This window comes from Nilaparvata lugens, chromosome 8 (genome assembly GCF_014356525.2).
Source record: "Nilaparvata lugens isolate BPH chromosome 8, ASM1435652v1, whole genome shotgun sequence".
NCBI lineage: Eukaryota > Metazoa > Arthropoda > Insecta > Hemiptera > Delphacidae > Nilaparvata > Nilaparvata lugens.
In genome coordinates, this window is record NC_052511.1 from 41583738 (window position 1) to 41610535 (window position 26798).

The window sequence follows — 26798 nt, forward strand, 5'->3', positions numbered from 1 at the left end:
GCAATGTGTATTATCTTGGTCCTAGGATCCTATCTGTCTTTGAACACTATGCCTGTCTGTTGAACAGTAGAACAACCTAGAGGTTGCATTAAACGTCTAGTAATAGGAAAATTTCAACAAATACTCCAACTTCTATGAAATATTTCATTTTAAGGCTTTTTGACTTTTGTCCTGGTCAAAGAGCCATTCGAATCCTCTCATATGAGACCTTCCATTGCTCTGTGCAGCATTTTAAACTGAGAATTGGAATCTTCCTCACTGAGTCTTCTGTGAGGTACAGTTTTGTCTGGATCAAAGACCCATTTGGATTTCCATAAGAGAATTTAAATTAGTCTGTGCAGTATTTTAAACTGGAATTGGGATCGGAGTCTATTGTGAGGTCCACGTTATAATGGCAGTGGAGAAAGGTAGGAGAACAGCGTTGTCGATTCTCTGCCTTGCCACTGCCTCCTATCCAGAGGACAGCTCACTGGTACTGGTACCGATTATCTGAAGTGATATTAACTGTACATTCTTGCTCGAAACAATAAATTATATTTTATTTAGAAAGAAAAATAAAAATCTTAGTACCCTTTTTGAAATATTTAATCACAACCAGTGATACATCACTTGAAAATGGCATCAATGTCCGAAACATGTTGTGATTAAATATTTCAAAAAGGGTACTAGGATTTTTATTTTTCTTTCTATTTCTATAAAAGTAGCCCTATACAGAAAAGAGATATATTTTATTTGTTAATAGAATATATTTTTCAATGATTAAATAATAAATTTTCTTGAGGTGTCGAAGGCACTAGTAAGAGGGGAAAATCTAGGAAGAAATGAGAAAATTGTATAGCTCAAGACCTTGCAGAGAAGGGACTAACACCAAACGAAGCCCATGACCGAGACTCCTGGAAGCGAATGACCCGAAACGCCGACCCCACCTCAGTGGCAAAAGGATGAAAAGAAGAAGAATTGAGATTAATATTTTGTTTATTAATTATAGTTCTACATTGATAAAAAACGCCCTGGCAACGTTGCAGAGCTAGAAAAGGATAGTGTTACCTGCTTTGTTGAATGACAGACAAGGATAGCAACACAAATCTTAATCAAATACTGCCATTATAACAAGGACCTCACTATAGCAATACTGTAGTTAAATAATTTGGACAGCCAGTCATCCAAAAACAACTTTTAATCCCAAATAAATTCACCCTTACCCTTTTATTGATCTACCTTTGTCATCAATACGATCAGTGTAGTCTATATTGGAATTGGAACACATAGAGAAACTTGTGAATCCTGGTGGTAATTAAACCCTCAAACTCTATGAATAAGGGACATCAAATGACAATGAGGGTCAATATTGAGCATTACGGTCTCAGGTAGCCGTTAAAAGTTCACGAATTGGGTGTGAATGTGAATGTAGTCGGTAGGTAGCTTATTTTCTGACTCAGAGTTCTCCTGGAGAGAAGGTGAGATTCAGGAGTAATTTGACTCTCAATCGTTTGAGTATAATCTAGACTCACTCCGCATTTTCCTTATTTTTTATTTATTTCTTTTTTTATAATGAAGCACAGATTGGGAGTGAAAAACCAAGAATACCTTGTACTATTTCTCTCCTAAATTTAGGTAGCATTAAAAGTCCAAATGAGGTTAAGTCTTATAGATTTTTACAAAATGTTTCGTCCAAAAATATTTATACAAATCATCATTTTGAATGATTATCCATTCTCACTGACCCGCTATATCATTCAGTTTTGACAGGGTTGCAGGAATGCACATAAAATGTATGAATTATGAATTTATCTTCATATTTTTATTATAATAAAATTCAATTGAATTATAATAATGAATTTTGTACGACTTAAAAAATCCCAGAGGCTACAATGGATTGGGCACCTAGAAAGAATGGCTGAACAGAGAATGCCCCAAAAAATGTATAAGGGTAGATTGGAAGGAAGAAGACAAAGAGGCAGACCAATAAATTGTTAGCTGGATGAAGTGGAGGCAGAGATTAGATTGATGAGGGTCAGAGGTTTGAAGCAGAAGGCAGGTGACCGTTTGGTGTAGAAGCGAATAGTTGAAGAGGCTAAAGCTCACGCTGAGCTGTAATGCCGAAATAAGATAATAATGAATTATTTCGGAAATTAACTGACCACTACATCCAGTGAGCCTGACTAGTGTGTAACTAAGATAGTAATTTAATTAAATCAAATTTAACACAAAATAGTTCAAGTCTGGTCCACAATAGTTTAATATTACCAATTGGCGTAGATAAATTATCCGGTTGACAGCGGCCCGTTTAAAGTCTATAGCCACGTTAATCATTGATTTTTCTTTCTCTCCCATGTCTTATTCTCATTGACTACCGTACTTTGGACATAAGAGATCACGCAGTTCAATATAAATATGATTGGTAGTTTATTTGTATTTTTCTCACATATTGTGTCACATATGTGCCCCAGTGTACACTAGTTGTCCATACTTACTTACTTCCGGTGTCTTCCTCATGGTCCTAGGATCAGGGAATCGTCAAAGGTTTGTAGATCTCCTCTATAGAGGTCGTCATCAGGTGTGTAGAGTATTCTATACTCTGAGGTGTTGGTATGTGTGGTCATCATCAGTAAACCCATAGATAATTAATAATTATTAGATGAAAATACAAATTAAATGGTGTCAACCACCTCGAATACATTTTATTTATTTATTGGATAGAGATGTTAATTTTCTGCAAATATTAACACTAGGGTGATAAATAATAATAATATCGAGTGACATGGCTGACTGGCTTGCTCTGGGTTATTATTATGTATATTCATTAGCATTTGAACAAATGCAATCTTTCATTCTTTTCCTTCCATTTGTCAATAATTGACAATTATTTGAATTTTAATATAATTCGTAGTTCGCCCATCAAAACGGACCGGCGAAAGCAGACATTTTTCGGCCAGTCTGAGTGGACAACATTCTCCTCTTGCTGAAGTCACCTCTCAATTTTAGGCCTAATGGAATCAAAGAATGGAATTGAAAGGAGCATGATCGCTGACCAGAATGGGCCTACCTCAGAATGATCACCTACACCTTTTTAACCAATCGCCACCTCTCAAGGTCATTTTCAGTTTGGGCACATCTCCAAAGTGTGCTGTATCTAGCTGCCCCGCCGAAGACAATCCCGAAGAACCACCCGTTGTCTGTTGGTGGTAGTGGCTGGCGCAGGGGTATCAAGAAAGTGGAAGAAGTAGAAGAAGAAGGAGTGATCAGACCACCGTCAGCAGTGAGAGAACCGTGAAGCCAGTTCAGTTGTCCCTCGGCTGGGATAGAACCAACATCTGAAGCGAGACTGTTCTCGTCAGTGGCGCGATCTTACGACGTAATTTAAAAGCTTGCCGGCGTGCTTCAACACGACTAGACGCAGAACTTGTGACAATTTCGGATTTATCTGTACAAAACTCCTAAAGTGTTAGTGTGTGTGTAGACTTGTGCAGTTTTCTGTTATTGTATAAATCGTCACAAATTTTAGTCGGTTATTAATTTTATTTTGTGTAGGTGAAGAACCGCGCGAGATAACACTCAAGTTTTGTCAACAAGTTACAGCGCATCGCTGTTTGTGAGAAGAGATTAGCTGGTCGACTACAGAAATAACTTCTGATAAGTGGATAGTGGGTGAGTAAATATTTGTTTTCGTTTACTTAGTTTGCAGCGGAGTATTAATTTAACGAATAAAAACTTCCTGAATAATTTTAATAGATGAGCTGTGAAAGATGTTGAAAATTAGTATAATGTTCTTGTTTGTGGAATCTCTATATAGTACAGTATTTTGACTTCTTATTTATTATATACCTATGCCTATTTATTTAATTGTAGTGAGGTTGCTAATAATAGTTTGTTGAAAACATTGGTTGTGAAATGACACTAGACTTGAGCCAGCCAGGTCACTCGATATTATTATTACCTATCAAAATAATTTCCATTTACTTTTATTTGGTAAAATGTAAAAAAAATGAAAAACCAAGTATAGCTTTACTCTGTACTTTACCGGTAACTTACGTACCATAACGGTACTTGAGAATTGCAATCAACTAAAATTCAATAACCCAACAATATATTCTCAACACAATTATCTCAAAAAACTAGAAAACATTCTCAAGTACTAGTTAACATTATAGTAGTAAAATATATAAGCATTTATTCAGGCTCAAAATAATAGAATCCATTTCTCTACTTTTCAACTGAATTTTTGAAGAGTGCAGTTTCTTAATAGCACAGTTCAATTGGTAAGGTGGTGATACCCTCTCGGCAGCCTATCAATTCAAATACACGCTCAAATTTTATTATCAGATATTTTAATTTTCCAATCCATGTTCCAAAGTCATCATTCAATCTTCCCGTTCTTCCAGATTGGGAAGTTTTTACTTTATAACTAATGAGATCTCTGCATATCGTTAGAGAATATTCAGATGATATATATATATATACCGTACATGGAGGATTCATTAATGGAACTCAATCAGTTTGTCCTCTATTTCCTCAAACATTAATTCTACATTGTTGGAAATGTGAAATGAAAAAAGTAAGTCAATGATATTCTACAAGAAAAACATTTTGGTTAATATGGGAAGAATTGTGATGAAGCAGTGAATTGTTATAGGAAAATCTTCATTTTCACATTTAAAATGAAGCAATATCATGAGATTTTATCACCCGTGATTAGTTGTAACTTTCTGCTTCAAAATTACAGTGAATATGGTATGAGCAAATATAGTAAATACAGTCATAATAATGGTGGTATTGACAAAAATTGAAACTGATTATCAGTGCTGATTGTTTAAAATCAATGCAATTACCAAAATGTTTCAAGTTTTCATGTCCTTCATTAAAGAAAACTAAGGTTTTCGCCAAAAAATTTAAGCTAATTATTTGATAGTAAGCTGGTGTCAATCATCTCGCTTGAGATTTAAACATCTAAATTTTATCAAAGTCGAAATCATATAATTATAATTGAAATTCATGAATGTGATAGTTTTATTTGAGAAATTGCTCAAGTTTTCCCGGCTTGCTTAGTTGAGTGTATCTGAATTGGCGGTCTATGCTTGTTGAATGGTAACGCCTCTTGCGGTATTCCAGTTGTTGGTAATCGGCTAAGTCGTTAGTTTCTTCGGTTTTTGTCGCCTGTCATCTATTTTAGTAACAGATTCACTCTGCTTTCTCCGCTGTTTTATATAAGTTTTCTACTTGCATAAATATTTTAATAACAATGTGGTTATACAGATCAGTGATGCAGTCAACTTCCTCTTATTTCAATATTACAGTTATTTATTTGTGCCGGAAACATTAAAGTCCGTCAGTTCCTGAATATATTAATATCAAATATTTTTTCACATTCCATCCAATTGATTGGAATAGACTTTATAGTAGAAAATTAACTTAGCCTCGTGACAACAAAGCGCACATTTATAACAGCACGAATTGTTGCACTCGCCTACAAACGTGAGTGTTTATTCCCACATGAAGGCTAATTTCAATCAATTTTGTATTTATCAGTGAAAAGAAGATACATTAGCAGCAGAAAAATCCAGAACATGATTTGAAAATTAAAAGAAATGTTTAAAATGAAGGGAGAATTGAATATTCCGCGTTACAGTAGGGTGCATTAGCTGTTATAGTGTTTTCATTGATTATCATCTCGTCTTGTCCATACAGATTTATTAACTGAAGTTCAACAGAAATGTTAAAAGGTCATTTAGATTAGAGAATCAGTTTTGGCCGTTTCGGAATAAACATTGATTATAAATTAAATCAATTGACATTGATAAATGGTTCCGTATTTGGCCGCGTATAAGTGCCCCAATAAATCTGTTTCACTGGAAAACAACTCTATAGAAAACACGCGTCAAATCGGGAGATATTCGTAATTTTATTCCACAATTCATATCAGAGTTCATCAATTGACATGGTTGTTGCATTAAATAGGCTTCATCAGTTCTCCCCTCTTTCTAGCTTCAGACAATTAACTGATTTGTTTTGGTAATGATGTTCCTTCCACTATTTGGTTTATTCCAGTTTTGTAATTGAGTTGATACCGTACTATTGTCCACTTCACCACTTGAATTTTATTTATCATATTGCTTATGAATAGAAATTTTTATTCCAGTTTTGTAATTGAGTTGATACCGTACAATTGTTCAATTCAGAACTTAAATTTTATTTATAATATTGCTTATATGAATTTCAAATGAATAGAAATTTTTATGTAAACTTGATTGATAATTGTGATCGAAATACATCATTGGAAATTCCAGACTTTGAGATAATAATTATCTATAATCATTCCACAGCTTTCTTTCGAACTATGAGGAAATTTATCAATTTACAAATTTACTATGATAAATTATAATTTAATCTATAGCCCATGAAACGAATAGGAAGATTCATGTCGTTTTCCCTATTATGATATACTAGACCTAAGAATAAACAAACTAGGAGCAGTCTGCCAAGTTAGATAATATTTCTAGACTGTGAAAAATCGTAATTCAAGACATTATCTATTGAGAAGTACTCGTGATATCCATGTGCTACTGTAGGACAAATCTCATTGTATTAATTTCAAGGTATTTTTAAATTTAAAAATCAGACACTAATCAATTACTTGAAGTTGAACTAAAGCTTTAAATTCGGTTTAAGGATTTGTACATTTATTATAGCTTGGGGTCAGAAAATTACAAATGAAAGTAGAAGAATTTACTCAAAAGACCAATCTAAGAGAATGAACTCTCCATTGGAATTAAGTCGACACGAGTCCAATATTGAAACAATAACGCTATTGAAAGATGTTAGAATCGCTCCACGATTGTATGGAATAGCCTATAAGGAGCACCTATTACTTAAACATTTTTCAAGAGTCATCACTTCAAGGTTGAGAGGTAGAGAATACTCTCGAAGTCCAAGCACTGGCTGAAATAAATATTATTCAAATATTATATCATTGCATTACTTTCTTCTCCTTGGTATCTCATCCCTTTCATCCAACAAAATACAATCAGGTAACGAAAATTAAAGTATTATCCAGCTTAGTTTTTTCAAATTTTGCGCCTAGAGTTGGTCACATATGAAAGAGTTGTGTGGTCAACGCATGCTCATGCATTACAGAAACGACCGGAAAAGACTTGTTAAGATCTTCTCCCGGCATTTTAGAGAGAGAGGGGACGATTTGTGACAAACAGCGAATGATAGAAAAGTGACATTTTGGCATTCTAAACAGATTCTACCTTCCTCTCATCTTTCTTTCATGTACCTTTTGAACTCTGAATTTTGGTTGAAGCTAATCTATCAAATTCGCCACCGGTAGGAAGTCCATTGTCCATGCCTTACATTTAAAATAGAACAAAATCGGGTTTCTTTTTAAATTGTTTTCTATTGTACGGTATTTTGCAGGGCTACTCAGGGCTAGTCGCACTATACATTATTTTCTCCTATTTTATCCAATTATCTACTATCTTAGCGTATTATCTCCTATTTTTGTTTCCTACTCCTCTTTATACTATTGATGTGGAAATTAGCAGCTATTAGTGGAAATTGAATCCAATTGTTGAATAACAACAACTTGCAAAGTTGGCAGCAGTTAAGAAACAGAAGCTTTTCAACTGCTTTGCATTGATTGTTGCAAATTTAAAAATTCAATTAGCATTATGTGAATACTGTAATATGTTTTTGCCATTGTTAGGCTATAATAATTACTGTATTACGGAATTTGGGTTATTTAAATTCATCACATTGATTGTTTTGATAGTTTATGATATAGATACAAACAATGGATTGCTTATGAATTATGTATGAATCGGAACTTCAGCACAATCAGAACACAACAACTATTCACAGGATTTCACCCTGAATTACAGGATTTGTTGAAACTCTTTTCATTGTAAATTGCAGAATCTTTTCTTCTACAACAATAAAATCTGTTTATTGCTACATTGACTTTTTACAATCTGGAATTGAATATTTGTTTTTAGAAACAGCAAATATATTTATGAACTTTTTTTTGATTTCTAGTTGCATTTTTTAATTTTGATTTTAGAGTAATTTCATTCTGCAATTAACTATTTTCCAATAGCTTGTTAGTTTCATAGTTCATAACAGTTACGTTACGTTGAGACTTTGGACAAGTTATCTTTGCGTTCATACTCGAACTTCTATTTTTACCTCCATGTTTGGTTTTGATCTTCCTATAATATGTTGGTGTGTGTCATGATAATTCTACAACTTCAAAGAGTTTAACTCCTTTTGTTTTGCTTAAGAAGCCTCATCATTCTGAAAAGTTGCATTTAGTGTCTTCGCTAGTCAAAGTGGAGTGAATTAGTGTTCGGCCTTGTCTTTTGGTTCGCTCCCAGAATAGACCCATGAGTTACAGAAGCGACTCTAGTGTGACTGCTTTGAATACACATAGTTGAAGCATTTTGAGATTTGAGTGACAGTTCCAGAGGGAATCTTATCTTCATAATACTTTGGTGAATGTTTCTTTTCTTGTATCAATCATATAGTTACAAGATACTTTACTCCATTGAAGGTGGGCCTACTAGGGTACTTCATCCTATTGAAATTACTTTCTTCAAACATCATATACCCGGCGCCTCCACCAAATATGTAAGCAAGATGTGCCTTCACCAAATATGTAAGGGTGGGAAAATGAAAAACAAGAGAAGATCGTACAGGTTTCTGATATTAAAAACAAATCAATAAATTATTTATTACGAAATTAGAATTAGAATTAGAATTTATTAAGAAATAATAATCAAATGAATATTTCAGGGGCTACTCGCTTTGCTGATCTGTGGTCGTTCAGTTTATGATAATAAAAAGCAATAAAAAAAATTAATATTTGGAACTATAGATCTTACTTTAATTACTTTACAAAAAAGTCCCTTGGCCTGCTCTTCAAAGGTCCAGTTAAAACACTCCCGAATTTAAAATAAAAAAATATAAAAAAAACTCTGCCAGTTGATTGAATCAAAAACACCAGCTTCCCTACAAGATTCAAATCCTGAAATACAATTATGTAGGTTTAAACTGCCCGGACTGCGACAGCCTATAATTGAATTCTCAAGACAGAATCCTTCAGGTAACCAATGCCTTAACTCAACAACTCACTTCACAAACGGTTCAAGTATACGGGCCACGAAAGAAAAATTCCAAATCTATTTATGTGAAAAACACATGCAGCCTTGATTCACAGACCAAAAGTCAACTCACTCTTGTTTGTATAGCATGGAGCTAAAACCCATAATATTGCCTTCACGAACTGTGATAAAACACACGTTTCATCTTTGTACATTGGAGATCTTCTCGCTTTATCAATTATTATATTTAATAATTAAATCCGCGACCAGATTTCCAATTCACAAAATAATATTTCAAAAATTGAATAGGTTTTGATGTAATGTATGACACATTCTGAACATACAATACCTACAAACCTACCCTACCCAAAATATATGGTATTTGTACCAGTCATTCATGAAGGTACTAGTCATTCAAGGACACAAAGTTCTCAGCATATTTGAGCAAGTTTGTCTATGGTTTACGTTGTCTGCTTCTCACAAATGTCCCATAATATGGGCAAACGGTTCATACGCACTAATTTGAAATTGTCAGCTATGTACTTATTTCACTAGTGTGGGGAAGTTATTTTCATTCTACAGGAATTGAAAAAAATGTTTACGAAAAAAGTCTCTGATCTCTATGAGTAATTTGTTATAAAGGTCCTAACACATTGTTCGTGTTGATAATATTATAAGAAGCAAAACTGTTGAATAGCTTCTATACAATAGCCGATAAACTATGGGACAAATCAGTCGACTAGATTGAAAGATTATGGCCCGGTTGCACAAAAGCCGGTTAACTTTTAACCGTGATTAATTTCACGAGAAACAATCAGAGAAGGCTTTTTTGAAAAGACTGTTTCTCTGATTGGTTCTCGTGGAAATAATCATGGTTAAAATTTAACCGGCTTTTGTGCAACCGGCACCAAATATTATGTTCAGGGCTAACGCCTGTTATCTCTATTTATTATTATGAATGTTTGAGAGATACATGAAAACAAACATTAGCTACAAAAAAGGATACACGAGCTCAGAACCTTATCAATTTATTTTATTTTTTTTATTTACAATTCAAACAATACTAATGTTATAACATTGGCAGATAAAATAATAAGGTAGTCCTTGTGCTATTTTTTTGATAGTCAATTCCAATATTGAACTCGTGTAAAGGAACATATAGGTTGCATTGTTGCATTTAATATAGCACTCTCCCACTAAGGATTCCTCGGACTTCACTAAGAAATCCTGAAATTCCATGAATTCTAGGAGTAATTTTCATCTAGTTTTGCATATTGTTTTATTAATACATTTATTTTTAAATCCTCTGTGAATGCTTTGGAAGTCGTACCCAATTTTAAACATCTCTATGAATATTGAGGATTTGAATGTAGGGATAAAAGATTCATACACGTTTCTCTTCTGTTGGAAGTGCAGAAGGAAATTTAATTTGCAATACAGTTTTGTATCATGAATTAATCTATACAATTCATGTTTTATTCATGATGTTTGTAAGTAATTTCCTTCTGCAAATAAATTTTAATAAAGTTCCCAGAAATCCCAGAGAAGTGTCTCATTTTAATTACCTCTTGAATGGGAAAAATATTTTCAAACTTTCTTGTGGTTTCAGTTAGAAATTTCTTATATCAAGTGTCTCAAAGATTTTAAATACCTCCTAAATGGGATATTTAAGATATTAATATGGGATATTTATTCCTTAACATTCTTGAGGTTTCACCAGAGTTCTTCTGTACTTCTACTTGGAATTTGAAGTCCAAATTCGGGAATTGATTTTCACCGTTTTTATGATAATAAACAGTAATATTAGCGTGTATTGAACTTGAACTTATCGATATAGGCTGCTGTATCCTGGCCACCCACATACTATTCATATTCACCACTATCTGTGACTTCAAAAAGCTATTGTGAAATTTATTTCAAGTTCAACAAAGCTGTTTCTTTCAATAGTTAAAATACTTTCCCTCTCTGTCGATATATCTTTGTGGACTAATTGCCACAACTTCCTGTCATTTAATCAGCTTTGTCTATTTCGTTTGACGTTGAAGTAACCGTTGATAATTAACTTATTCCGGAGAAATCTGTAGTCGTAAATTAAGCGAAAAGTAATTTGAGTGCTGTTATTAGTAGAAAATACTTTTGTTTTCAAAGTTTTATGTTTATTTGAAGTGACGCATGCTAATGAATTCTTGTTGAATATAGAATACCTTATCAATGACTGAATCGCGGTGATAGAACCAATTAGATCGACGTCTTAACTATAAAGTAATTTACTGTAAATTCTATTATTTAAACATAATTTAATTAATGTCAGTACTATTTACTATTTAAAATTCTAGTAGTTACGTGAAAAGTAGACCTCACGCAGTTTTCTCATCCACAAGTATCTGGTGCCACCTGTTCACCCGGCTTCCCCAGACATCTGTTTAATGCATGCAATGAATAATCCACTTGTCAGCTGATTGATTATGAATAATTCTATAGTCTGATTAATCCTATCTTATTTAATGCAAAATTTCAAAAAAAACCTTGTGTATACAGAGTAAGTATAGAATGTAATTACATCGACGCGCAGTTAAAAAAGGAATATTCCTGTCAAATCACATAGAATTCTATCAACGCGTTTGGCCGAAAATGCGTTACATACATACAGACAAAAGAAAATCCGAGTTAAAACATAGACCTCACTCACTGCGTTCTGTCAACTATTTACACATTTCTGTAGCTTTTTCTTAGAATAATTCTTCCTACTCCTTTTAAATTGCTTCATTTCATAATATTTCGAACAGATCTGCACTTCTAGTCTATTTTCTTCATTTGGTACTATTGTGTGACTAATTGAATAGATTCGTATCTTTATTGGTAAATCCTGTAGGCCTCCATCAATAGATATTGATCTGTTGATGCTGAATACTCATTGATATTGCAGGCCTATAGCTTGAGGAGGATTGCTCCAAGGCTCCCTCTTGAATCAGTAGGATTGGCACATCCCTAATTGTGATTGAGCTATCGAGACGAAGGTCAACCAAAACATGACAAGATACCGCTCTGTCTATTATTCTATTATCTCAGCTATATATCTAATGCTCATCTAATCTCTTAGGCCCTATAGAATCCAGATTTATCCTTTTACTGTGTAATATTTTCTCTGTAAAATTACAAGTTTACTTCTGCTCCGATTTGTTTTGAAGATAAATCATTGAACATATTTGCTGTGATAGTAGTTTAACCTCTAAGCTTCTTTAAATTTATATCTCCGACTTTTAAGCAATATTTTTATTGAAAATAGAGTAGAAAATGGAATAAACAAATAGCAAATTTAAGCTCTCTTCAAATTTCTAGAAGCGAAAAGATTCCACTGTTATTAATTTTGTAGCCTAGTACATACAAATTGATGCTGATGTCCAGGCCTTGTGTTTCTAATGTTGATATAATGTACAAATAATTATCTTCCAAGTAGTTTTTCTCATTTTTAGATCTAAATTTTTCTAATATTCCATCGAAAAGTCCTTTTATCTGTTTTATTATTGAATTGAATATGACTATTATTAGTATTGATACTCTACGGTGATAGTATTTATTATTAAAGTCATATCAACTATACTGTTTATGTTTATTAGTAACATGTTACACCTCAACAAATTGAGAACCCCTTTTGGGTTCCCCATTATTGGGAACCCTTCAATAAATTGGAGACTGTTGCAGATAAAATACTATAACTTTCAGGATAAGTTATTGGTCAAGAACTCTACCTTTTGACGTACAACTGAATTTCAACCCCTCATAAGGGGTGACTTAGGGGGTTGTAACTCGAATATTTTAAATGTAGACAGCCATTGTGTGGTACATCATTTTAAAGGCATTTTTGATACAAAAAAGATGGCATCCTCAAAAATGTTCTGTGATACTTGTATCAAAATGGCGGCTGATTGAAGTTTTGAGTTTTTCACTCTGTATAGTAACATGATTATACGACTCTAATTCTTTCATCATAGCTCATAGATATGTTACTTTGGTTGTCGTGAAGCCATACAACTCTTTATTCTTTATTCATTCATACAATGAGTACCAATATCATCGAAATGAAAGGGAGAGGAAAAATAGATAACCTTGTGCTATTCCTCTTCTGTATAATGATCAGTGCGTGAAACTCAATCCTCTCAAAGGAGAATAACAAAGATTATTAGATCAGTAATAACTGACATCTGCAAGTAAGCAAAGAAAATCAAACCATTACCTTGTGAAAGGGATTAGAAAACAGTATCATTCATATTATTATATTTTCGGTGTCTAGTCCGATAGTATTGTGTAACGAATTAGGCAATTTTCTGCCATATCAGCAAATTATTTTCCATTCATTTCATAATCAACCGTGAAATTGTTTCTATCTCTGTCTAAAATGGGTGATAGTAGCAGTTTCGTTTTCACGAACTTCTTGAAGTGATAACACAGTGGATTACCCGTTGTTATTCCCCAGTGATTGTGAATAAAGTAGGGAAACGTTGAATCACAGATTAAATAGGTAATATACTTATATACTCAATATACTAAGTGATATACTTCCTTTATGGTTGAATATTCTAAACGAATGCTCTTTCAGATCTCGGCGGAATCTTCAGTACTTCTCTGGAATGGAAATCTGACCAATCTGGTAGGCTGGTTTCCTAAAATCAATATTTCTTTCTTGAATAACATGAAACTTCAATCTTACATATTATTGCTTCACATTCTGTATTCATGTTGAAAATATTCAACAACCCTCAAATTTCATTAAAAAAATTTCCAAAATATTTTGTTTTTAAACAACGATTATATCATCAAGCAGTGAATAGTAACACAATCCGCTCTAAAAGGGGACCAATCTAAAGGTGGCTGTGATAGTATTTTAATCATTTACTTTATAATTGAATTATTTCTAATAGTTTTTAACTTATCTCTTGCATGATGCACATAATTTTACCAGAGAGTGCAAACCTTCCTATAGTAAGATCCACGTTAGGTGGTGGAGAGAGATAGGAGAACAACGTTGCCGAGTCTCTGTCTTGTCAATGATTTCTAAAGACAATAGCTGATACAGGTTTATTGATGTAATATTAACTGTTCATTTGTGTTTAAAATAATTATATTTCATTAAGCAAGAAATTATATTTTTCAATAATTTTATAATGACTTTATAGTTGAGATGAAATATTTTGTTAATTAGCTATCAATTCCTCTTTCTTAAAAGACGATCTGGCAACAGAGCAAAGCGGGAAAAAGATAGCGCTATTCGCTTTGTTGAATGATAGACAAGAAAAGCAATACCATTGCTAATCAATCACTGCCATTATAACGTGGACCTGACTATAGTAAGATCCAATAGTCAAATCTGCGACTCAGAAGAATCACATCTGAAAACAAACAATTTGATGAATATTCAGAGTACAGTATTAATTTTGATCGTTATTTTTCTTCCAATTCAAGGTGGAGGTGATTACGACAGTGTGATGCTACCGGTGCTCATTTTTAAAATGAAATCATCACAAAATTAAATCTGAGATATGTTGTTTCAACTCGACACATAAACATAATTTAGACCATTCATGAGCGCAGGTGGTAGTGCAGACTGCTAGACTGCACTGGGCGTTAAATCTGCTACCGAATTGGAGCACATCTCAAAAACAAACAGTTCAATTGAAAATAATGATTTATACCTTTATATTATGCTATCCTACTTTCATTCTGCAATCAATGCTGGATGTATGAGTTCTGCAGGTATAAAATGATTCTCGTTGAAGCTATTTAATCTGAAGCAATTCATTTTTTCATTGGAATTTGAAGTTTTAACTCTTTTAATGTGAACTATGTTTGAACTTGATTGGTGAGAAAAGTTTATTATTTGAAGCTCGTCGATCCAAGGTTTATGAGGTCGCAGAATGGATTGTTGTGAGTTAATAAGCCACCCGCATATATTCTCAGCTCTTCAGAAAATCATTAATAAGAACAGTTGACAACAGCTGATGAAAAAGACGCCGGATGAATTGCAAATGAGCTGCCGAGCTGCCAAACAGTGGTAAACTGGGAGAGAGTCTGAGTGGATGAGAGAGAAAAATGGAGAAAGAATGAGTGGGAGTGAAAGGGAAACTTCTCAAGTTGCAGTTTGTCGAAGAAAAGCCGTTTTGGAGTTGGAGAAACATGTTTTTGCTCGTTCAAGATGTTCGCGATTTTCAGGCCATCTTGCAGTTCGCTAAACTTTGAATGAACGTTTTTATTCGCCGCTGAATGGGACTCCGGGTCCAAAACACGAAACCTCCATTCACACCATGAAGTCACACTTAATTTGATCCTTTACTTGACAGGATAAATTGCTGATCTACTAGGATACAGAAGTATCATCCAGTGAGTGTAGAAAGTAACATACATGTATGTTACATTCTATAATCTCTGGTATCACCACCTTAATCTGTAGCTTCAGCATATCTGTGGCTTAGTTATGTCATAGATAAAGGATAAGCATAAGAATATTTCTTGTCTCTGGTTATGAGTCATCATCAACCCTCTCATTACCCATGCTTAAATCTAGAGATCTCATGAGCATCAACCTCAGCAAAATTTATTGTTCTTCCTGATTGACATGGTGATCTTTTGATCAATTTATGTCATGTGTTTTCGGGTTTTCCAAGCCATTTAATGATTCACTTTTTGGAAAATGTACTCTCTCAAAACGCATGTAGATATTGTTCACCCTGAACATATAGTTTCATTGAAAGCCAATTATTAACATATCAATTGATTTTGGCACTCATGTACTGATCACATCAACATGAGCTTACATCCATCACGTCGTTGTTTATAAAATATAACTGAAGAATTAGGGAGTCCGATCCCACCAGGCGTCAAATCTGCAAAACCGTAGAAACCAATCCGAAAAAACAAGATCCGTCCACCAATAAAATCTTGTTACAATAGCTTTTATTTTACGAATTTCATCTTTTAATTTTTGACTAAGAAAAACGGAGTGGTATGCTAGTCCTTTCATAATTTCCCTCTTTCAATTTCCTTCTTCACAACAAGTGTATTCTGTTCTATATGTTCATTTAATATTTCAGATCTGCGTAAGAATCCCACCACTCTTTTTGCATGTGCTATTATTGAAGTATTGACGTTTTTATTTCTAAAATTTAATTCATTTGTATTGTTTTATACATCTGCTCCATATTATTTGGGATGATTAAATTGATTTTCTCGAAAATAATGAACGTATTTTTCCAGTCTTTATCCTCACTAACTGATAGTTATGGAGCAAGTAGCGGGTTCGGAACCGACCTTCAACTATAGGTTCATTCAATTCTATTCATCATCCGTCCTATTACCCTACAAAACTTTTTTTTGCAAAACTTTTATCCAACTTTTTTCAGTCTAAAATATATTCTCCTAAATTAAATGAAATTGTTGTTTTTTTTTATTACTATTGATTTATACTTTTTTATCATATTTCTTATTATTCTATTTTAATAGATTATTTCCTTATGTTGTTGTGTTGTAAATGCATTAGAATTTTATAGGAGGGTTAAGTGGGTGAGAGGGTCGGCTGCGCCCTAACTTCGCCCTCCAGGTTAAAATAAAGGCAGCCTATCTATCTATCTATTTACACAAACTTAGAACATAGGCTCACATCCATCATCAGATTGAGCGAGACTCCTAGTTGTTTTCAGAAGGAGATGAATCCTGTTCAACTATAATCTATTTCGTATATCATGGTTATATAGTCAAGAATACGATTACCATAGAAAATCAACAAATACTCATTCGCCATCAGTGTCTACCGAACATCTACAAAAACTGCACGCAATCTTATATCTTATCCGAACATAGCTTTTTCACCGCTGATACAGCAGCAGTTTACATCTGGCATCTCCTGCTGGGGTATATTGGTGCCAAGATCTCTATCTCTAATTCGCCCAACGGTTCGAGGAGACCTCGAGATTTTTTATAATTAGCGATTCTACGCAACGTTTATTCAGAATTAGCGGCAGGTCTACAGTATTCTAGTGAAAGTGGCAATCACTTATCATGAAAGAAGCGGAAGGATTCATTACGCAATTGAGAGTTATTGTTTTTGGTAGAACATTATACTAGGCAAAAACAGCTTTTATGGTAATGTGTAGTACAGGGCTCACTTTCAAAGTTCACAACAAAAATAATGTCTACTTAATTTGGGCTTTAAGCCTGTTGTTCCTTTCCCAATAATCATTCATAGTTGAAAATGATATTGTAACTATCAGTGTATAAATATTATTATCTCTCCAATAATTATTACTCACAGACTTCCCTATTCTTACCACCAGGCTTCATATTTTCTTACTGTTCTGAAATAATTAGGCTATAATTGATAGAGCGTGGGTGACAAGCCCAATGAAGCACCCCCCCACACAAAACGTCATCTCAAAGGTTGTTAGTCGTTATTATTATATGTCACTGCTGACCTTTTTTTGGTTTTTGGATAGAGAAACAATAGCGTAAGTAGATATCCCATGGTATAGGCATAGGGCATTTATGTCGCAACTTTTACTGTTATCTCAAGCCGATTACTGTCGATTATTGTCGATTTTTACTGTTTTGACCGGGTGAGAGTGTATGAACGGCACAATATGAGAGACTACCAGCGTCATAAAACTTCACGGGAAAGAACTATGTGGACTATCGGCTTGAGATAACAGTAAAAGTTGCGACATAAACGCCCTATACCATGGGATATCTACTTATGCTATTGTTTCTCTATGCCTGTAGGCACCCCTTGGTAGAGGGAATAAGTGAAATTAAATTATTATATTATAAGAAAAGTAAAAATCAGTATAATTATGAATTAATTTGAGAATTTTAATGGGTCTAATCCAGTTCTGGGAGCTCTCAATATTGAAGTGAGCTTCCCATCAATTGGAGGATTTTGCTTTTAAAAACTCACCATTCTATCAAGAATTTGTATTATCATTTTTTGAAAACTGCGTTCATATCTGAAAATTTTCATTACTCAAGATACAATCTTGGAGAGCAATCGCCCGAAATTGGTAGGAACTTCTCTACTGCACTAGGAGAAGTAAGTACTCTGCCAACTATTGTTATGTTTTATGAATTGGGAAATCTGGGATACTTGGAGAAAAAATGGATAGAGAACTCGAAATAAATCTTCAAAGTAGAAATTAAAGAAAAAATGTCATTCCATCAATAAATAATAATTATTTTTCTGCTTTTTAGTTTATTGAAGTTTTTTACAGAAAAGTTCTCTCATTAAAGTTGTCTCATTAATTTCATTTAGCAATCAGCTGTTTAGTATATACGAGTAATGTTATGTGCATCGTGCAACCTATATCTATTATTATTATTAAATATATATTATTTGTAAAAGTAGTGTGTACTGTTGGAATTTGAATAAATAAATAAACCTGATGTATAGTATTAGATTGATTTTGTGCTTTTCGTACCTGAAAACCTCTTAAATTGTACCACAGAATAATCATACAGAAATACCTGTATATTTTTTCTCTATTATTGTACTGACTGCAATAAATCTTTAAATTACGTAAATTGGACTTCTTGTATCCATTCTTGTACGATCTATTAGAAATATTCTTGATTCGAAAGTATTGTGGTAAAAGTATTTCTATCAAAGAAGCACAAACTTTAAAGCTGAGGAGAAAGGTATTGGAAATATAGTAGCTAAACTATAACGTCGAAAAGGCTCCTTGGTGATAAGAAAAGAAGAGCTCTGCTTTTTAGAGCAGTGATGCAACGAAAAATGAACTGAACGGCGGGGGGGGGGCGTCTTAAGAAGTAGGGGACTGATGAGGGTGTATTGGATTTCTGTGAAGGGGTGCAGTAGAATAGGAAGAGAATGATTTTGGCTGAGAAAGAGATGAAAGCGGAGACTTGAAAGTTGATAAAGAGTGTAATTGGAGAAGGAATTGGAATGAAAAGTTGTGTCGAAAAATGTTAAGAGACAACAACTGTTGATGTAAGTTACAATGGTAGAAAGAATACAGAATTTGGAATAGGTTAAGTAGACGTAATAAATGGTGAATAGTAAAGTTGCATTTTCGTTTGTGCGTTGACATTCTAGTGTGCTAAAACAGCTGATCAAATAACTTTTCATTATTTGTGTTAATTATTCGAGTATTAAAAACTTCTAATAATCTATATATATATATATAAAAGCGAAATGGCACTCACTCACTGATTGACTGACTGACTGACTGACTGACTCACTCACTCACATAACTAAAAATCTAACGGACCAAAAACGTTCAAATTTGGTAGGTATGTTCAGTTGGCCCTTTAGAGGCGCACTAAGAAATCTTTTGGCAATATTTTAACTCTAAGGGTTGTTTTTAAGGGTTTAAAGTTCGTCTTTTAGCATGTATATTCTTCTTCTCCCAATCTCTTAATTATAATTGAAATTTCCATATCATAATATGTTACTATAGAACTATAATCTAGATAGAGTACCTCTTCGAAACAGTTGTTAACTGGCAACTAAATTAATAATTTTGTCAGGTTGGCATTAAGTTGAGTTGACTTTGTTAGGTTGGCACCAAGTTGAAGTTTTAAATGCATTTATCGCGGAAAAATTGATTGGGCACTGCTACCTTCAATCCTGGGAATATTATATTACTAGCAGTCAGGCTCGCTTCGCTCGCCATATCCGTTTAGCCAGCCGTTTAGTCTGGACCCCCGACTGGATTGTCCTAACATATGATAAAAATGACCAAATGAAAAATGCAGGCGAGCGAAGCGAGCCTGCTGATCTCATTCTTGGACGATCCAGAATGATCCAGAATGCTGATCCATTCTTGGACGGGGTCCAGGGTTCAGAGCCCCCTGGCTAGACGGATATGGCGAGCGAAGCGAGCCTGACGGCTAGTATCTACATATTGCCATATTAAAAGTATAAAGGAGTAAAAACTCAACTTCCCTCGATTAAAACATAGCCTAATTGAACATCATTTTTTAGGTTATTTAGACAAATTGAAATGTACCAAATTGAGATCCTCACCATGTTGTGGTCGACGACGGCATTTACGCACAAACGAAAACCCAGCTTTACAGGGGAAAAATAGATGAGGGATAAAGAATTGGAATAGGAATTAGAGACACAATTAGAGTGTAGAATTATAGGGAGTTACCAATATGATATTATGAAAAAATGATTAAAAATAGGAAACAGCAGATAAGGAGGAAAGTTGCCAAGAAATTCCTGAAAGAGCACAGTTCAAACTCGAAGTGAGAATCAACAGAATTTGTGATTGGTAAATCACTGATAGAATAATTATTTATAATATTATCCTTCATTGTGAATTATTCATCGATTGGAATGTTTTCCTGAGTTCTTTAATTGAATGACTTGAGATATTGTCAAAAAATCCACTTAATTCTAATAAAAATTACTATTTCTCAGGAGCATGCTTTCGTGTAGTGTTCCTGTTTGTTGAAGTTGATGCTCATAGTAGGCTAAGCTCCATTGCATACACGTGTGTTGGTAATGAGACATTTTCAGTCTAGTAGGGAAAGTGATTTTGTAGTAGACATTATGTAGGCTGAATGGTCATTAAATTGGAAAATTGTTGGAGTTTTTAATCGAAAACACCATTATTTTGATAGCTTTATTTTTCATTATTATTTAGATTTTTGGATTTGTTCATTCAAATGCCAAGTTCTTTATACTTATTTATGCAACATCAGTAGTGGAATGATAATGTCAATAGTATTAGCTTGAAACTTCAATAGAAAATATTATGGAATTGTTTTGGTTCAGATTTATTGAACTCTAAAGCTGCGTTTACACCAAAGTTATTAACAAAATGTTAATAAATTAATCCTTATAGGTCCTATTAGATTGAACACTAGTAGTTCTGTGAACAGTAGACCTCACGCAGTATTCTCATCAATAAGTACCTAATTGGAACTATAGACCTTATGGAAATACAGCAATAGACTGGCTTCTCCACACATCTGTGTAATCACTTGTCAGCTGATTTATGATGAATAATTCAATAGTCTGATTTTTACACTAATATTGGCGTATAAAGGAGGCTCCCTTTTCCTTTTATATTATCCTTGAAATGCAAAATTTCCAAAAACCTTGTGTACGTCGACGCGCAACTAAAAAAGGAACATACCTGTCAAATTTCATGAAAATCTATTACCGCGTTTCGCCATAAATGCGCAACATCTAAACATTTAAACATTTAAAGATTTAAACATTTAGAGAAATGCCAAACCGTCGACTTGAATCTTAAGGTGCGTACAGACTTTCGCTCTGCTCCGCAACCGAACGTCACTCCAACAAAGCGATTGATGATCGACCGGGGAGCAAGAGTGGTTCGACCGGGGAACGCGAGAACATCGTGAACATCGCGAACATCGCAGATGTAACGCGAGTTACATCTTCCGTAACGTTCATGATGGGTGCGACTGCAGAGCGGGGGCAGAGCGACTGCGGTGCGATGGAGGAACGAGGGCGGTACAAGGGCGGAGCGTTCTCGGTGCGGGTTGGAGGCGCGTATATGTGTACGCAGCTTAAGACCTCACTTCACTCGGTCAATAACTTATCATACACATGATGAACATGTGTGTTTGTCAAGTTCGGTTCAATCGAATAGAATCTATAAGGATTAAGTTATTAACATTTTGTTAATAACTTTGATGTAAACCCAGTTTATGGATTAACTTTTACAAATAACAAACAAACACAACAATATTCCAGCATCAGTTGGATCCTTAGCTTAATATTTAACAAACCCTCAACATTTTTTTTCAAACACCCTTTGGATTAAGCTGTGACAACTTGTAGTGTTGTTTTATTCAATATATTATATATTGAACCTTTGGACAACATTAACTTTTTATCAAAATTTTTGGAGAAAAATAGTACAGGCTCAGCCTAGTTATATTATGATTGTAGTATTCTGTATAATGAAGGAATAAATAAATAAGTAAATAATAAATAAATCATTGTATGACAGGATGGAAAGTAATGATTGGGGAAAATTACTGAAAAACCGTATAATTTTAATTATTACTAGGAAAACAAGGTTTGAGCTTTTTCGTTGTTGATAATTTTTGTTACCTACCAAATTCTTTTGCATCATTTTGCTATAGATATCAAATTTCTGTCAGCTAATTTGTTCTCTGGTCATATGAAACATGAAAACTTATATTATTAGAAGTCTCTATAACAAGACAAGCTACGCTTTTACATAAAAACTCATATTATTAGAAATCTCTATAACTTTTTTTGTGTAGTTGAAAATATGATATTGTAGTAATCATTCATATTAAATAAAAATGCTAAGAAATTGTCAAAAAACAACAGATTTATTGATACTTAGAAAGACCGGTTTCGATTGTTACACCATTGTCAATCTCTATAACTTGACAAGCTACACTTCTACACAGTAAAATCTCTTTGCTTTATTTTCAGCATTGTGTAGTGCAAAAAGAGATAGTGAATAAACTCAGAGCATGACTTCTTGTCTTTTGGCAGAAGAACAACATTTTTAAAACCTGATTTTGAATGTAAGAATTGTGCTGTACGGAAGAGTACATTGCTCACGTTCTGTGTAGTCTATGAATGCCTTTCAAATACTTTTCGTCAGTTTGTTATTATGAATCGGTCCCATCTTAAGGTCAACTAGCTTCAAGGTCAAATGATCACATCACCTCACGGCTTCTTCACTTTTTCTTCATAAATATTCCGTTATCAGTTATCACGCATTATGTCACAGTTCATTGTGTGTGTTAGTATATCGTTGGGTACATAGGAGCATGAGAGCGTATGTGCTATAATGAAATAATGATAATATTAATTCTTGTAAATTAAAATGTCTCTCATGAAGATGGAAACAATCTTATTCAATAATTATTATTGATAAAACTGCAATATGATTTTCAATGAAACTAAACTCCATGCAAATAAATTATCATTACATTTATTGAGATTCGAAAATTGAAAATCGCATCATTTTCTATCATTCAGGTGCTATTTATTTATTCAATTATTCAGAATTACACAACTTACAGGGAAGTACCACAGGCTTACGCCCAAAACGGTTCCAATTCTAATTTATACAACAGTACAAATTTTCTATTCAAATAACTTATAATACTTTTTTAATTGTTTTTTTATTAATTGAAAATTTAAAAAAAAAATTGAAAATAATGTCATTTGCATTGTAAATAAATAAATAATGTTTTCTTTTTTAACAGTGAACAGAAGATGCTCATCTGAGATTTAAGCAGTGATCAGAGAATAAAATTTCTATTATCCAAGGTAAGCTCACTACAATATGCTCACATTGTGGATATATTCTTCATGTTAAATGCATATCGTTTTCTGATTATGCCCATCCACCTATTTCTATCTTTTAGCCTATTTTGTGTTGCATGGGTGATGCCGTAATGGTTGGCATGATCAGAGATGATTACAGTCTTATATTCTTCAGATTCATAGTCATTTAATTGATAAAAACATTACAAGATTGGAAAGAAAAAACAGGCTCTAGCCCAAAGCTACTTCTGTTCCTAAATTTATTTTTTATTCATTTACGATACAAATGACACTGATGCAATAAATTTGTAGATAAAATAATAAGGTAGTCCTTGTGTTATTTTTTACTAATTTAGGTGATGGCATAGTCCTAATTCTTTTAAATGGATTAGACTCACTGTTAATATATTTTTAAACTAATAACTGTTAGTAGACGTAGCCTAAGAAGTCACCCTTCGGATAGGAAAACGCCAGTGAATAAAATATGCCGAAAAATATTTCTATCAATTTGATTCTTATTCATATTACCAGCACATGGAGCTCTGTAGAACAAGGACAGTTTCTATTATGTCCTTGATTTGTATTCTCTCTCATGGAAGCAGCACCTTTATGGGTTAGCTACACACGTTAGAGATTGCTAGCTTCAGATAAGAGAACAGATGAAGAGAAACAGAAAGCTTGGAGAGAAAAAGAGGGAATGGAGAGGTGATTAGAGAGAGAGAGAGGGTTTAAGAGAGGTGTGTGGGTGAGGGAAGGAGAAAGAGATGAAGATAAGAGAACGGGTGAACACAACGCTACCGGTTGACTGAGTAGATAAGCCCGCTGGCTTAGCCTGTGATGGCACAAAGCAACTTCTTCAGCATCTTGACCATGCTTGAAAATCATTGCATGGCTTATGATGGGTCCAGTGACAGGCTGTAAGTGGATAAAGAGAGTAAAGATGTGATGTGAGGGTGAGTGAGATGAAATGTAGCTTCAGAAAGGTAAATTAGGGATGAATAATTGGGATCTGTGAAAGGAGGATTCTAGATTGGATAAGGATTCGTTGATTATTATTTGAATTAAACCACTGTTTCATTCGTCAATAAATTATTAATGTATTGATGAATATGATCGATTTTATCGTGACAAACATTTTATCGTCACTTTACAACAAATTTTCGTATCTACTGACCAAATTTTTGTATCTACTGGCCACATCCGGCCCGCGGATGGATTTTGTCCGGCCCGCCGAAACTTATTGCAAAAGATTTTTAAAAATATATATTTATACACATTTTTGAGTGTAACAACTGTGAGTTCAGTACTCTTCTCTTACTAGCCACTTCATTTCTTAATAAGTGTAAAATTAGCTGTAAACAAGCAGCGATCAACCATTGTGAGATATTAGCAAACGGACTGTACATGTCCCTGTTTGAACGCTACAAAGAAGGTAGCCTACTTCCATTTTACAGTTTTCTCCCAGAAATGTAATTTAATTTTAATGTTTATTATACATTAAAAATATAAAAAACCATGCTCGAGCTATGTTTTCTCTTTTTGGATCTACCTACAAGTGTGAGCAGACATTTTCAATAATGAAGTTTGTTAAATCCAAATACTTTCTTGTCAGATGAACATTTGAAATCAATTTTAATGATCGGAACCACAAAGTGGTTCGGACAATTCAATTGGGCGGACAATTCAAGTGGAAAACAAATTCTCACTAAAAATGAGTATTCTCTTTTAGCATGGTAGCTTTTTATAAAGTCATGCATTGTCAAGTTTTCTTATGAACTTTTTACACTCAATAAATTGGACTTTGTATTAAAATTAAATTAATTGGTTTGTTCCTTCCTACTTGAACATACTTAAAACTCCTCATATTATATAATAATTGTACACCCCCCCCCCAAATCCCCCGTCATGTGTGTCCCCACAAGTCAAATTCCACGTACATCCTTGTTATTGGCCCTCTAAGCCTCCCAAGAATTAACAATGTGGCCCTTGGATAAAAAAGGTTGGAGACCCCTGATCTACTATAAACTGAATAAACTAGGCTTTGTGAAGTAATGGATAATGGTTGGAGACATGTTAGTGATCAACCTCAGAAGGGCTAATCATTGTTAACACGATCGGAATTAAAAATTGAAAAATAAAGGTAAGTTTGTGATCGCATTTTTTATGTGCAAGTGCAAGTCAGATCATGCATGAGCGGAAAAACAAAATCTGGAAAGTGCCATTGAAACACGTTGTGACTTGTATGTAGCTGTTCACACTGAACCGCACAACCAAGTGTACGCGTTCGGTGTGAGTGTTCCTATTGCTCTTTCCAGATATTGTTTCTCAGCTGCGTGTTGGTCATGCGTTACCAAGCGTGCACTTGGACATGTAGCCTACGCATCCAATATGATCACACACTTATTCTTCATAGGCGCCGATAATTATTGGGAATTCCTCTTTGGTCTCCATTCCTCTTCCAGTATGGAGTTCCTTCATTTTCTGTGCAACTGTGCTTTGGAGTTGTAGCATCTCATTGGAACATCTCATTGTAACGCAATAAATGTATACCCTTTGGCATGTAATCACAAGGTAATCAATAGCTATATCAGCATAGTTTGTTCATATCGTATAGTAATGATTCCAAAAGAGTCTTCTGATTGAAGGCCGTTTGCACAGTGATAGTTTAAACTAAATATCATTTTGAACTGGATTAAATCTGTATCAACTCTCGTTTGTTATAATTTGATTTATTTTGAGTTCAAGCCACCAGCTGATTAAATTCAGTTTAAGCTTTGACTGTGCAAACGGCCCTAAGGAGTGTATTGCTGATATCTCATCAATTAATGCAATCTTCTTGATTTTTTTTCTCTCTCACAAACAATATTCTATAAAAGAATGAATATTAAATACATATTCCAATTTTTAACTTATACCAATGCTAAATATATCAGACGAAAGTTTTTTTTCTTTCACGTGATGTGATCTAGAAGGCTCTAGCGTGCTTCCAGTTAGATACACATGTGTTTGAAGAATGTACTGCATGAGATTCCAAATGGACTCTCTCGGCCCAGATGGCATGAACTGTGAAGCTGCGTACACATATTCGCGCTTCCAACCCGCACCGAGCACGCTCCTCCCTCGTACCGCCCTCGTACCACCATCGAACCACAGTCGCTCCGCCCACGCACCCATCATGAACGTTACGGAAGATGTTAGATCTTCTCGCGTTCCCCGGTCGAACCAATGTTGCTCCCCGGTCGATCATCAATCGCTCTGCTGGAGTGACGTTCGGTTGCGGAGCAGAGCAAAAGTCTGTACGCACCTTAAGATTCCATCTATGTGAATGGCAAGGAAGCCGTGTATCCATTTGGATTCTCATAGCAGTCAAGTTTTTAAAATAATCCATTATTCATTATCAC

General features: G+C 34.1%; 1 protein-coding gene across 1 annotated transcript in view; it reads left to right on the forward strand.

The window, feature by feature from the left end:
- The first annotated feature begins 3245 nt into the window (after positions 1–3245).
- Positions 3246–26798, forward strand: part of LOC111045972 (extracellular serine/threonine protein CG31145) — a 172394-nt gene continuing 148841 nt past the window's right edge. The window contains 2 exon segments of the mRNA XM_039434789.1: positions 3246–3648; positions 23337–23400. The gene's annotated coding sequence lies outside the window, so the exon portion shown is untranslated.